Source organism: Emydura macquarii, unplaced genomic scaffold (genome assembly GCF_026122565.2).
Source record: "Emydura macquarii macquarii isolate MOO-44397 ecotype Brisbane River unplaced genomic scaffold, CSIRO-AGI_Emac_v2 contig_2422, whole genome shotgun sequence".
Taxonomy (NCBI): Eukaryota; Metazoa; Chordata; order Testudines; family Chelidae; genus Emydura; species Emydura macquarii.
Genome location: NW_027132559.1, coordinates 9,938,881 through 9,954,078, shown reverse-complemented (window position 1 = coordinate 9,954,078; position 15,198 = coordinate 9,938,881). Strand labels below are relative to the sequence as shown.

The window sequence follows — 15,198 nt, the reverse complement described above, 5'->3', positions numbered from 1 at the left end:
GGATCAAGCATATGGACCCATTTACAACCCCTCCCTCCCAAGGCACCACCCCACACCTGGGAACTTGGGGTGGTGCCTTGAGAAACAGATGTGGGTTGCTCTGAGTTTCACCAACCACTGCCCACCCTAGCACCTGAACCCAGCAACTTATCTTTCACTCTGGTAAACGGCCTTCTCCTGCTGGTATCTGATGTTGCTAGTGTGGTACCTATCTGTGCAACAGTGTTGGGGATTCAAAGGCTGGTGATGATGTGCAATTAGGAAAGGGGGAGCAGAGGATTGTCACAGTTGTATATACTAGAGTTTGTATTTACCATGTTTTGTGAAACAATCTAGGAAATAACATAAAAAACTATATTTTAAAAACATTGTTTAGGTTGCAAAGTCAAGCACTCAATAGGTAAGAAATGTCAGATTTGTGCTGGCCTGTACAACCTCTGCTTCCATATGCATTATGATGCAGTCTTCTTAATTATGTAAGCCCACGCTGTTGTTTCCACATGACTCCTACTGCATTCATTGCACAGGATGGTTTCATAAAGGGGCAGAATTAAGATTGCACAGGCAACTGTAAATCTGGCATTTTCTAATTAGCCCAGGGGAAAAATCCTTGGTTCTCATCTCCTTAGGGGAGATTTGAGAAATTATACAAAGGCATGTATGATCAAAGTGGATTCTGCATTTGGTAGGAAAATTTGCGGTCTCCTTTCTAGATGTAAGTGAAAGAATGCTTTGTGAGTGTGTACAGTAGTGAGTGTTCGAGTAAGACCCTGAGATGCAGACTGCTTTTGGTGCCTGGAGAGATGCAGACCCTGATGTCGGAAATCAACAGGCATAAATTTATGTACTTAGGTCACATCAGTTGTAGAGAGGGAGATAACCTTGAGAAAGTTATCATGGAAGGAATGATGGTGGATCATCATAGTAGTGGCAGCCACTGAGGAGATGGATAGCTGGTGTGTGGCAGATCACTGGGAGGTCAGCTGCTGAGTGCTCGAAGCTAGCAATGGATCAAGAAGACTTCTGAAAATTCTACGATGATGTCACCCATGTTCAAACATGAACAAATGGATTTTACTTACTTGCTTAGCAATTATGGCTTTTACTCGGTCCTTAAATCACTTCCCAGTGTCGAGATGCTTGAATACACTGGCAGGCTCAGCCAACAGTTGCTGAACTGGTATCCCTGGAGTCGTTTTATTCATAAAACAGCTACATCAGAGGCAGGGTCAGTGCATGCTTTCTTTTGCTGATCTGGAGGGACCACCTTTCTCCATATCTGCTTACTACTTGGTCCCTCTGCTGCGATCACTAATAAGAGTGATGTAACCTGGTGGAATGACTCAAATTAAAAAAAAAAAAGGTACTTCATGTCCTTTCTTAGGAACCAAACTTCACCTTGTGGCAATGATTATAATCTTTGTTAGACTGGATAATGAGCATGGTGAATGCGTTTTCTGAGCAGATGTCCTGTTAGCTCAGATGGCAAGTTCCATCTATTGATTATAGTTTCTACATGCATGGGATTTTTGCATTTGCTAGTCATATTTTCGTCTAATATTTTCTAACTAATGTATTAGTATATTAATGATATAGTGTATTAATGGTTCAAAAAAACAGCGATCTGTGCATTGTATTTATAAAAGAATTTTGAAAATAACTAGCAAACTTTCTGACCCTCTTTTGAACTTAAATCTTCAATTTCAGAAACCTCATGCTACCTAATAAAAGATAGCACCCCCATTAAATAAACATTTTTTTCTGAATTTGAAATGCAATGTCTCTTTGAATGTTTTGTGCATGAAAGGAGAGATTTTTAAGAGGCACAAAGGGCAATTAGGCATTCAAATCCATTTGAAGTCAGTGGGAGTTTAGCACCTAGCTCCCATTTCTGCTTTTGAAAATCTTCTCATTCATTTTCAGTTACTGGAAATGGTAAATCTCTGAGGGAGATGACTAAGAAGCTCTTTCAATTGTTTTGGTTCTGTAATTATAAATACAGTGGCTCTGGTGTGAGAAGCATCAACCAGTAAGTCTTGATGATGTTTAAGTTAATTCACTTTTAGAAGTTCAATAATTCATTTAAGAAGTGTCAGCAGCTGGGCCTTGTTAATGGTAAGCCTTTCATTTCTGTTAAATCAATTGTGAATAATAGAACCCTTCAGAGAAAAATGATGAAGTAAGCATTGATTTCCAAATTGGGTGTCTGATCTGGAGCATTTATAAAACACGGTGCAAAAAGGCAACAAGTACCTAATACATTCTGATCATCTAAGCAGTAATCAGAAAAAATATCAATAATTTTTGTGCATGGTGCTAGATCTTTTAACATTTCACCTGACTCCATTCATCATTGTGTCTATAATTTCATTTTTATAATTATTTTGACTTTTTTTGTTTTTTGTTTTATAATGGACATGGCTTGGGAAATAACTGGCTTGGCAAGTAGTACTGTGGAAGAGAATCTGGAGTTTATTGTGCATCACAGTTCAATGTGAGCCAGCAATATGATGCAGTTGTGAAAAAAGGCTAATATAATTCTGGGCTGCATTTACAGGAGTGTCCTATATAAGATGCGGGAGGTAATTGTCCCACTGGTGAGGCTTCAGCTGGAGTACAGTGTCCAGTTGTGGGAACCATGCTTTAGGAAAGATGTGGACAAATTGGAGCGAGTCCAGAGAGCAACAAAAATGGTAAAAGGTTTAGAAAACCTTGCCTATGAGTAGGGTCCTACCAAATTCATGGTCCATTTTGGTCAATTTCACGGTCATAGGATTTTAAAAATAATCAGTTTCATGGCTTCAGATATTTATATTTACATGTCCTCTACTTTTTAACATGGGTGTAATTTAGGGGACAGGGAGTAGCGTTGCCCTCCAAACTGCAGAGGGAGCTGATGATAATGATTAAGATCAAGAACAATGATTTGGCTGTAAGAAACTCCACTGCTGCTCCCTGTACAGTTGGGGAGTGATGGTGGCAGGGTGGATTCCTGGAGGTGGGTCTGACCCAGCCCTGAAAGTGGCCCCTGCAGCAGAAGAAGAAATCCCATCCCTCCCCAACCCCACCAGGACTAGCAACTGGAGCCTGGCGCATGGTAGGAACCCCAGCTGGGGCGCTCCCAGCCTTGCCTTTTCCTGGCAGATTTCACAGGGGAGACCAGATTTCATGGTCCATGATGCATTTTTCAAAGCTGTGAATTTGATAGGGCCCAACCTATGAGGAAAGGTTGAAAAAACTAGGCATGTTTAGTCTTGAGAAAAGATGACTGAGGGGAACCTGATAACAGTCTTCAAACGTGCTAAGGGCTGTTATAAAGAGGATAGTGGTCAGTTGTTCTCCATGTTAGGTGAAGGTAGGACAAAAAGTAAAGGGCTTAATCTGTAGCAAGGGAGATTTAGGTTAGATGTTAAGAAAAACTTTTTAGCTGAAAGGGTAATTAAGCAGTGGAATAGGCTTTTAAGGGAGGTTGTGGACAGTGTCATGCCGAGGGGGGGGGAGCCTGGGGAGAGGCACCGGGCCAACCTTTCACAATTCGCAGGGGGGCATCGGAGGCTCTAAGAGGTGGCTGCTGCCCCTTAGAGCCTCCTGCGCTCCCCGCCTGAGCCGGTGCTGGGATGTGGGGCTGGAGCGAGGGAGGTGGGCACTGCGGGTAAGTGCGGGGGGGCCGTGACGGAGTCCAGCCAGAGCGATCGCAATAAGCCATAGAAAGTCCCCCAAGCAGGAGGAGGTAAGCGTTGTGTTCCTCCCACTCACCCCCCTCCACAGGTACAGACCCCCCCCTTGCTAGGGCAGCTGGGGGGTGGTGCCGTCTGGTAGGATCCAGGGACCCCCTCCTGCCCTGTGCAGGGGGGGCGTGTGCAAATGCAAGCTTGGCCCCCGGGCGCTGGAGACCCACGGTACGCCACTGGTTGTGGAATCCCCTTTATCAGAGGTTTTAAAGCATAGGTTAGATAAAGACTTGTCAGGGGTGGTCTAGGTACACTTCATCTGCCTTAGTGCAGGGGCTGGATTTGAGGTCCCTTCCAGCCCTACATTTCTGTGATTCTATGCTGCTATTCAGTTAGGTTTGGCAGAATTTTATTTTTATTTTTTTATAATTTTGAAAGATAATATCAATGTTTATTTTTAAGCATTTTCATTTTTTTTTACCATTTACCTTTTCACTGTTGCACAAAATTATGGATTGTAAGCATTTTTAATAGTTTTTCAATTTAAATTTTCACAGTGGTGGGAAATTATGTGGGGCTCAGACAGTAATTATTTAATGACAAGATGTTAAGATTAAAACAGTTAAAGCTTTCTGATTATTAAAACAAAATTGTAACCATCACTTGTCAAAATACACAAAGTAAATAACCTTAAATCAAACTGTAATAATTTGCAAGTGGCATTTTTCTTACTTTGTCTATCTGGAGGTATTTTGTCATTGGTTTGTGTTGTACAATGAAATCTATGTTTACTGACATTTACTGATAAAAATCTAATCCTTCCAAGTGTGAATACAGTTTACTGTCTCTGTGTCTAGCTAAATGTTTTAGAGTTTTCTATAGTGGCCATCAGCATAATATCTAAATATTTCCAAGTTAAATTAAATCTTCTTAGAGAAATTCCAAGTGAACTTCAGAGAGTCATCTATACTTTTCTCTTTCCTGGTTATAGGAAGCTCGGTTGCTTTTATATATATGTATTTATTTGTGCCTACTTTAAAAAAAATATTATAAATTCTTCCGATTATGGTGTGAAAGCTAAAAAGGGAAGGGTCTTTCAGAGTGCCCTTAAAAGTGATTAGATTCTTAGGCCTGATCTACATTGACGGCAAAATTCAGCGGCAGTCGACGGGAGATACACAAGCTACACCTCCTGTTGACTTCCTACCTTCTAAATATTGTGACGTCCCCACGACGTTGCGCCGATGGGAAATGCCCTCCCATTGATGCAGCGTTAATCTTTTTGCAGGGGTGGAGTAATGCCGTCAGCTACTTAATCGATCGAGCGGGTGTCCACTGCTGAAGAATCGATCCAGCGATGCCGACAGCGCTGTCGTGAGTGAAGACATACCCTTACTAGCTGTAATCTCCTCTCTAACCTCATTCCACATCTGAAATCCCTTCACTAAGAGTGCTTTCACATACTTTGTTCTTCACTGTGCTGCGTTGTTACAGAGCAGCACAGCTGTCTTGGTGTGTCATAGTTAGAGAGGTAGGTGTTTATCCATTGATGACTTTAGAAATCAGGATCAAGATCTCGGACTGGCAACTGAAGTATCTGTGAAGGAACAGAGCACAGGGGTGGTGTACTCATGGTAGCACGTCCCAGTGAGGAGTTGGATTTATGTGTTTTCCACGACCTGAAACCTCTGTATTGCTTCCACTTGTTATGTTAATCTAGTTTGGAGATGACAGAAGCTTGGGTCACTGTGACCAGATCCTAGTACAGGAGGAAGGGGCAAGGTTTCCTGTTTAGCTAAAGCAGAAAAAAATAATTTTCACCAGCTGTTCATTTACACCAGTGGTCCCCAAACTGGGGGGGCACATCTCCCCAGATGGGCATGGCGGGGCATTCAGGGGTGTGTGCAGCAGGGCCAAGACCAGCCCCCATGGGGGGTGGGGAGAGAGCACCACGTTGCCAGCCCTGCTGCGCTCCACACCCAGCCCGGCTTTGCCTCCAGCCTTGCTCCTCCTCCAGGCCCACCTCCACCTTCACTCCTTATCTGCCCCAGACCCTAGCTCTGGCCCCAGCCACAGGTCCATTCCCTGCTCCACCCCCAGCCAGGCTCTGCTCTCATTCCCTTTCCGCCTCCAGACCAGCTCCGACTCTTGTCCCGTTTCCTCTCCCATCCTCAGTTCTGCCCGCAGCTCTGCCTTCAGCCCAAGCTCCACTGATGAGGAAAACCTTGGCTGTGCCATAATGGAGGGGGAGGCACAGACACGTTCTGTTACTGGTAAGAGGGAGCATGACTGAAAAAGTTTGAGAACCACTGATTTACACTTAGTAATGAAATGGACTCTGCTCTGTTTTAAAGAATGGAGGGGTAGTCTCCTTTGATGGGAAGGTAGGTCAGTGTTTTGGCTGGTTCTTTGAAATATTTGCCCTTTCTGTCCATCATTGGCTACAGGTTACCAATGATTTTGTGGTGTTTATAGCACGTCACGTAGGCCCAGGATTGCAATGAAAGTTAAGCACTTAAATACCTTTAGGATCTGCACCATACAGCCAAATCTGGGTCCTATTGAAGTCAGTAGGAGTTTAGACTAAAATAGAGCTATGATTTGGCCCATAAAGCATAGTAAGAAAATTTAACAGTTGTAATAAAATTTTTAAGGCAAATAAAGTGTTCCAGCAGGTGTTCACAAATGTGCTTTATGCCCATAGACTCTGTTAAATGTTAATACTAAGGTCCTGCAGAAACCGCGCATAAGGTCTATCTCTGAAGGAAGAAAATGTCTGTTAAATGTGCTGTGCAATATTGTAGTGAAGGTGGGTGGCAGTGCAATGCCATGATACTTATTAGACTGAAATATGAAAGCTATTAGAGATTCTGCTGAATTTTCATTTTGTGAAGGAATAGTTTTCGAGAGAGAACATATCAAATAAAAAAGCCATATGATGTGCAAAACCAGAAGCATTCTGTTTTTTGGTGTATGCAGTTTTTACTGCTGTATACAAAGCATATTAAAGACATCTGCTAACACACCATACTAGCAAATTGAAAATAAGGCAACTTTTATGAAGGAAAATAATAGAAGGAAAGCAAGTTGTTTTCTGTGTGTTTCAATTTTCCTGTCTTATATTCCAGACCCTTATAGTTTACCTACAGGCAGAAATTCCAAAGCAACCCTAAATAAGTTACGGATGATGATATGCACTGGTAGATTTTAGATTTAGATCTCTGTCTTCTGCTATTAATTGTCTGTAGCAGCTATCATATAATAATGAAGAACTGCAGGGGTAAATTATGATATGATGAGATCCATAGTGGACTTCATGGATCGTTCTACTCTTCTCCTTCCATAGTTCTGGGAAACATTTCTTGGGAATTTTGGTGGAAAAGCTTGATCAAGAATCTGGGTTTTTCAGCATCTTCTAAAAGCAATTACAGTAGAACCTTAGAGTTACGAACATCTTGGGAAATGGAGGTTGTTTGTAACTCTTAAATGTTCGTAACTCTGAACAAAGCATTTATGGTTGTTCTTTCAAAAGTTTACAAGTGAACATTGACTTAATACAGCTTACAACTTTGAGACTACTGTGCGGAAGGAAAATGCTGTTTTCCATTTTGGTGGTGGTAGTTTACATTTAAAATAGTACTGTACTTGCTTGCTTTTTCTTTTTTTTTTTTTCCTCTGCTGCTGCCTGCTTGTGTACCTCTGGTTCCAAATAAAGTGTGTGGTTGACTGATCGGTTCGTATCTCTGAGGTTCTTCTGTAGACATGGTGCTAGCTTGATCTGCTCTGGTAGATTTTTCTACAGGTGTTGGCCAAGTCCCCATGACTTAAAAAACTTACATGTGTACTAGAGTTGCTTCCTAAAATGCCACTATTAGTGTCATTGCTATAAAAGTGCTATAAAGTGTGTTCATTGATGGTGTGAAACCAGTCTAGTGGTCGCAAACAGCCTGGCCTGAGTTGCTATTTAGTTAATTTAATGGGCCATATTTTTCTCTCAGACCCATCAATAGTATTGCATGAGTATGAGCGCAGAATTTAGCCCAGTCTTTATAGCATGAGGTTGTTCTATCTTTTCCAACCAATTCCTCAGTTTTTTCGGCTTAAACAGAGGGTGTCAAGCACTTCATTTGTCCTAGAGTGCTTCAGAATCATTAAAAATCTGGATAGGGAGTTTTTAAAGGTTTTTTTTTGTTTGTTTTTTGTTTTTTTTTAAATTTAAAAATGTCCTTGTATTTCGTATTGTTGTAATTGTCCTGCATATTGTCAGCAAGACTCTGTTAGCATCCGGTCAGGCAAGACACTGCTACTGATGCCATGGCCTTGCCCACCGTGAGTGAAGCAGTTGTCCTCAAGGAAATTAAAGATTTTGGTGTAGGTCTTTTATTCCACAGTGTACCTGGAGCACATTGAAATAACTCCCTTTTATTATTAGGAGTACTAAAGTGGGCCCATTCTTAAATCCTTGGATCAGTTCCTTGACGCATAGCATGGCTGCATTAATACCAACATGGTGTTCGATTTTCAGAGATATGGTTGGGCATCATTGTTAACTAGGAGAACAGGTGCTACAATACATGGAATAGTTACAAAAAAAGATTTAAAATAATAAGGCTCTAGCAATAGGAGCCTGAGGAAAATGAAGCACCAGGAAACACTTAAAAATGAGTGGGGAAAATGGTAATGTTTTTCTTGTTACTGCATTTGTATAACAGTAACATTCATGCATAATTTTTAATACTTGCAATACATTCTGAATGCATTGTGTGAGAATTAAATGTTAAATGAGGCCATTTCTTTATGAGTAGACTATTTATATAGTAAAGTTATTTGAAGTAATGCACCATGAATGCATTTTGTTTATTAACTTCTCCAGTGCTGGTTCTTCTATATCTTTTCTATAACAGAGCTGTATTATGTAAATGTAACAATATCCTCTGACACCAGCAACATATTGGTGATGTTGTTTATCAAATCAATAAATAAAGGTGTCTCTCTCTCTCATCAGTTCACCATGTTGTCCATGTGCACTGAAGGTAGGAGAAGAAGTAATTGGTTTAGTCTGTAACAAGGGAGATTTAGGTTGGATATTAGGAAAAATGTTCTAACTATAAGGGTAGTTATGCTCTGGAATAGGCTTCTAGTGGAGGTTGTGGAATACCCATCATTGGAGGTTTTTAAAAACACTTCTCGGGGATGGTCTAGGTTTACCTGGTCCTGCCACAGCATGGTGGCTTGATTTGATGATTTCTCAAGCTCCCTTCCAGCCCTACATTTCTAGGGTTCTATCATTCTGTGGTTTAAAAATATATAACACTGGGTGTTGGAAGCTTCAACTATTACGTGATTTTTTTTTTTCACATGAACAGGGAAGAAGATTTTTATTTTGTAAAAAAAGCAAAATAGCAAAAAAGGAGATTTTTTTCCCCCTTTGCTTAAAAATTGCTGTATTGATTCATGTAGTTAAATGGCCCCCATTTTACAGATGGGGAATTGATGTACAGAAGATATATTACCTTTCCCAACATGACACAGGAAGTTTGTAGCAGAAGCAGGAATTAAACCTAGATCTCCTGAGTCACAGAACAGTGCTTTAACCACAAGACTGTCCTTCCTATCTTTTCTGTAATGTCTAATGCAGTGTTTCTCAATTTTATTTCTCCCCCCCGGAACCCTTGCGCGCCCATGCCATACCCTCCGCCGAAAAGTCGAGGAAATCTTCCTCTTTTTGGCGGCACGGTGTAGGGTTGTTTCGGCGGCGTGCTTTCTGAGCCGTTTTCGGCGGCCCCATCAGCTGTTCGGCAGCGCGTGAACAGCTGTTCGGCGGGGTGCAATTTTTGGTACTTTCGGTGGCGCAGTTCCGCTTCTTTGCGGAACCCTTCAACTCAGCCCACGGAACCCTGGGGTTCCGCGGAACACCATTTGAGAAACACTGGTCTAATGTAAGACCTATTATGGTGAAGTTGACAATATTTTGTAGGGTTTCTGCAGAACTACATAGAGACTGTGCAGTCCCAAGGGTGTGATTTCCTAAAGTTTGTACAAATTCATCACCCTTTGCAGTTGATAGTACTGTATCTGTCATTTAATCTCAAAAAGCAACCGTCAAGCCAAAATCCTCTTAATAATATTGTGGATTTCCTTTTCTACTTGTTTAATGTGTAATTATCATGAACATTTTAGCTATGAAGTTGGACAGCTACAGCAGGATACAATGTAACTGGCTCCTTTGCTTTCAACACATTCTGGCAAACTTTACAATAGGTAATGTTTTATGAAATCTCATTTAAGTGTTATGTAGTTTTCCAGTACTTCTTTCTTTTCCATTTATTTATCCAATTTTTTTTAAAGGCCAACTGCTGTCACTTCTCCGCCAAATTCTGTAATCCTTACTCAGGAAAAACTCCCATTGTCTTTAATTTTGCCTGAGAGTGAGGGCTGTAAGATTTTGCCCTGTGTGATGAGTTGTAGAACTGCACGGTACATTGTGGAACCATGCTAAAGACCTCACATGATTGTGCAAAATATATCAAATACACTAACAGATTATTTCTCTATACACTCTTTGATCCAGTTCCTGAAGTCCTGATTTTGTCTTCTGTGTAGAAATTCCAGCTTCAGTGGGAATTTTGCCTGAGTAAAGAAGATTTCGTGATTTGCCTGCAGATCCAGACTGAATTGCTTTCTTTTATAGCAAGTCTGCTTTTCTTGCCTGGTACGTTCTCATGGCATTATATATAAACAGTTGTTTCCATGATGACGAATGATGATGCATTTAGGCTCTGATTTTTTCAGCATCATTGCACAAATCAAGCAAAAGGAGCCAACTGATTACAAAGGGCAAAGCTTTTATTTATACACGAATAATCTGGTAAAAAGCAATGGGGGGGGGGGGAGAGAAGGAAATATAGAAAGAGTACATGAAAATTTAATGGGATTTAAGCATAAGTACTAAAGAGTGGCCTGGATTTTATAGAGTTCCATGACACCCGCCACATCATGACCATTATCTTGTATAATCCTGAGTGTACCAGTTAGGGAAGAACCCATCATGAATTTTTCCTCTGACTCCAGTTACTGCATATGGCAACTGGGTTTGGCTGAGCCATAGACTCTGCCTCTGGACAGGTCAGGCGGCCATATAGTAATGAAAACAACATTTCACGGCTGCTTATGAGGTAGACATTCCCCTTTGGACTAGTGTACAGTGTCTCTGGTTGCTTAGCCCTGGAGACCTGTAAGGTTTCTGCAGCTGCAGAATCTACAGAGCCTACACTAGTAAGTGAGATACTGTAATAAATGATTGTCTTGAAAAAATGAAGCACATGATTCATGAATGAAAAATTATTAAAATATATTCGTTATTCTTCAAAAATATCAGGGTTTACCATTTTAAAAGAAGAAAATGCAATACATTTGCCATATAAAGATACAAATTATCAACCATGCGATTATGGCATTACACCACGAATACCAGTGACCATAGTCTCTTAATGTGCTTGTGGGTTTTTTGTTATTTCATATTAATTAAATATTTAGTTTTTCAAATGTACATATTTTTAATCAAAATCAGAATTTTCTCCCAAAATGGGTGATTACATCATTTGCACACTTATGTTGTTCAAATGTCCTACAAGGTAAACATTTTTTCATTTAGATGGCAACCATAATAAATTGAAATAAAATTCAGTCTTGACTGATGTTCTATGTGTCATGTACAGGGCAAGCCCCATCTATTATATGAGGTTTGCCAAGGCAGCAATATTAGCAGCATTTGAGTGTTTTTCTTATTAAGAAGAAAAATTGTCAGCAATATCAAGATGGTCTGCTTCAAAGACCATTGTAAATGGAAACTGCTTGCAGCACATTTGAATTCCTCACTGTGTTTGGGATGATGGCAGCAAGATTTTTTTTTTTCCTTTCTCAAAATTAGGATAGACTATTACAGTTCTTAAGATGAAAGTGAGAGGCTGATTACAACATAATGGAGTGTACCATATTCATCTCTTTGAAATATGACCTCACTCGGCCTTTTCCATTTTACAATCGATTCTCTCATTCCCTTAATGAACCTGTGCATTCATGAGTCTTCCTTGGAAGTATGCACATGAAGTATTACAGTAGCAAAGAGTAATTGTCTGCCAAGCAAGTGCAAGCAAAGTGTCTCTCTTCTAGTCTGTTCAATAACATTAAGGACTGTTAATGCATCGTATCAGGCACCATATTGTTATGTTTAATATTTATGTTAGCATATTCCTTCAAACTTGCTCATGGTTTTTCTAAAACAGCAGCTTTTGAAAATTGATATAACATTATCTCTTCATTTCTGTGCTGAGGTGTTTATGTGAGAGATAGTAATAGAAATACTATGGTAAGTATGAGGCATACTTGAAGAAAAATGATTTTTGAAATTAGTAATTGCAGTGGTTTTTAATATTAATCCTGGAATCTAACACTCTAAAGTAGAAAAAACTATAGTATTGTGATAAGGATCTGGGAGGTTTTGAAGAGAGAAATATAGAAAATGCACAAAATTACTTAGAGAACTGCTCTCTGCTTTCTAATATTGGATGTACTGTTCCTTAAAAGATGTATTGCAATTTTAAAATGGTAAACTAAATATCAGTGAATGATTAAAAACACATGGGGACTTTTGTATCTTTTGACCTTTTTAGCTGTACATTGTATCAGGCATTGGAAGGTATGTATTGTTAATCATTATATTGTTGGATATTTATTTTTATTGTTTCATTTATTATCTTGCTCCTAATACAATCACTGTCTATTCACCTTTCCAACTCATTATCAACAAAATAAGTCTCCCACTAGACTAGACTCATAAATATGGAACAGTATGGATTGCACTCAAGATTACAGTACAAGCAGAAGCTGACTACATCATACTGTGCAAAGACACCTACAACAGATTAAAATCCCAAGAGCATTGAATGCCCTGCTCATAACACTACAAAGAAGATTATGAGCATAAAAGAACTACCCAAAAGAATCCTTATATATCCCCTTGGCACTATTACTACCAAGGAAGAATTTAAAGAAAAGAATCAAGACTAAACTGGGGGCAGATAGATGACAGTGAATTTGTAGAAATTTGAAAACACTGATGACAATTAAAACTCTACAGAAACATTGAATTTTTCAAACGTCACTACCAAGAATGGTTTGGTGAAAATGACCGTCTTATACAGGATGAGCTTTTAGTCATGCCAAAGTCAGTGTCCTAAAGAATCCAAAATATCTTGAAAACACCTGATTTAGGAACCCCAAGACAAGTTGTTCAAGACGCAGGGATTAAACCAGAATAAGAAAAAAAGTAAGGTTTGTCTGGGAGAATTTTCTTTGCTAAATTAAAATTTTAAAAAAAGTTTTAAAGAAGATGACTGTTTCTTAACAAAATCTTTTTAGCAAAAGTTATTTTTTTTGAGTTAGTGTTTCCTTTCCCTTTTTCTTTCTCCTTTATAAAGAATTGCTTCCAGTTTTTCTAAAACAAGTAATTAAGCTTTCTACCCATATGATCTGTTTTTAAAATGATATAATTTACCCCCACCCTCACCCCCCCCAAGAAACTATATTGTCCATTAAAAAAATAGTTATGTTTGTTGCAAATATGGGACTGAATTCTCCATTGCCCTACCCTAGGTATAGTTCTTTATATTGGTCTAAAGGGAGTGCTGTTACCATTTTGATTCAATAGCATTTTATAACCTGTTTGGAATGGTGTAAATGACTGCACAAGGTGCAGGCAATTGAGGATAAGGATCATGTTTTTTATTTGAAAACTTGGGTGGCTAGCATTTGAAATTTGGAGGATAGGTGGATAATGCTTAGCCATAATGGTCAGGGATGTAATCCCCTGCTCTGGGTATCCCTAAGCCTGCCAGATGCTGGGACTGGATGACAGGATGGATTGCCCAGTAATTGCCCTGTTCTGTTTATTCTCTTTGAAGCATCTGGCATTGGCCACTGTCAGAAGACAGGATACTGGGCTAGATGGACCATTGGTCTGACCCAGAATGGCCATTTTTATGGATATTTTGTTGTTGTTGTTATAGAAGGAAACTGTAGTCAGCCAGCAGGATTTTTCCTTTTAACAAGGAAATTTGCCAACATAGCAATCCAGTTAAAAACTGAAAATTTGGTTGCTCATGGATAGGCCTCTTGTTTGTTTTTAAAAAGAAAAAAATTGTGTTTTGCATCATGGTTTTTCCCTGTCAACAGGGAATTTGTGGCCAGCATGCTTTTTCAAATGAAAATTGGATGGTTTTATCTTGTGTATTGTTTCTTTGTATTCTGTTCACGTTGCCTGCAGCAAAATGTTATTTCCTCCTAACAAACAGTTTAGACAGACAAAACTAAACTTTACAGTGAGGTTGCATAACAAGCTTGCCCCACTGACACATACTGTAGTGCTAGCTAGTGTTACTACGCAAGCCTACTGCGTTGATACATGCTCCTGCTTCAGAACATAAATTATCCTCTTGAGTTGTCCTTTTCTCAGCTGCTTCAACATTGATGTAACTTCAGCATTTACTCAATCAAAATTTCTTGCATCTTTGGCAAATGAATTCTCTCTTCTCACATCCTATGTACACTTGCTCCAGAATCAGCACTGAGGCCCAATTCAGAAAACATCCTTATTTACAGAGATCATTTAACCAAGAGCTTAATTTTAAACATGTAATGAAGTCAGTGGGATGTTGCACATGTTTAAAGTTAAGCATTTACTTAAGTACTTGCATTAACAGGGATGGATGTAAGCTCTTGCTTGACTGCTTTTGTGAATTGAGGAATAAAATTTTCTGCTCAGCCTACCCAGTCAGGAGGAGTTTCAGGGGTGTTTGTATTGTTCTTGAACACCTTAATGATCAAGAAGCCTCAGGTATTCTGCTGCACACATGAGCATCAGATCAGAGCTATATTTGTCAAAGAATACAGGGAAATTATATCTTTGTCATGAACAACCACAAAAGTTGTAAGGCTGGACATCTTACTCAGATGCACAGGAGAGAGTTACCTGCAAGTACTGTGTGCTGTTCTGGTGATAGGACAGTGATGATGGGACTTGAATCAAAGCCCATCAAAGTCAGTAGGATATTTTTTATTGACTTTAGTGGACTTTTGGATCAAGTCTGTGGTTCACATGATTCTTCCTCGAGTGCCTGCTCATATCGATTCCATTCTAGGTGTTTGTGCACCCACATGCACAGTCTCTGGAATTTTTTTCCCTTAGCAGTATCCGTAGGGCCGGCTCTGGCGCCCTCTGGAGCCCCACGCCCATGCCGCGGTATATGAGGTGCTGCCAGTCCTGCACCCCCTCAGTTCCTTCTTTCCTCCCCTGACGGTTGCTGGAGCCCTCGCTTTTGCTTGCTACTGCAAGTGTTCTGAGTTTCCTTAGTAGTTAGTTTAGTTGTCTTCTTTGTTTTTAGTTAGTTTTGATCTGTATATAGTTAGTTAAGTGTTAGTCCCGTTAGGGACCGCTGCCTGGGAGTGGGGCAGGTCCCGGTCCCTGGGC

General features: G+C 39.9%; 1 protein-coding gene across 9 annotated transcripts in view; it reads left to right on the top strand.

The window, feature by feature from the left end:
* The window catches only part of RARB (retinoic acid receptor beta), a 483,315-nt gene that overhangs the window by 19,537 nt on the left and 448,580 nt on the right, over positions 1 to 15,198 (top strand). For 4 of the 9 annotated variants that reach the window (XM_067561898.1, XM_067561897.1, XM_067561903.1 and 1 more), the window contains exons 3-4: positions 4,960 to 5,045; positions 10,275 to 10,383. The gene's annotated coding sequence lies outside the window, so the exon portion shown is untranslated. Of the gene's footprint in view, positions 1 to 4,959; positions 5,046 to 5,846; positions 5,945 to 10,274; positions 10,384 to 15,198 lie in introns of all 9 variants that reach the window. The other 5 variants (XM_067561902.1, XM_067561899.1, XM_067561904.1 and 2 more) reach the window with 3 other exon arrangements.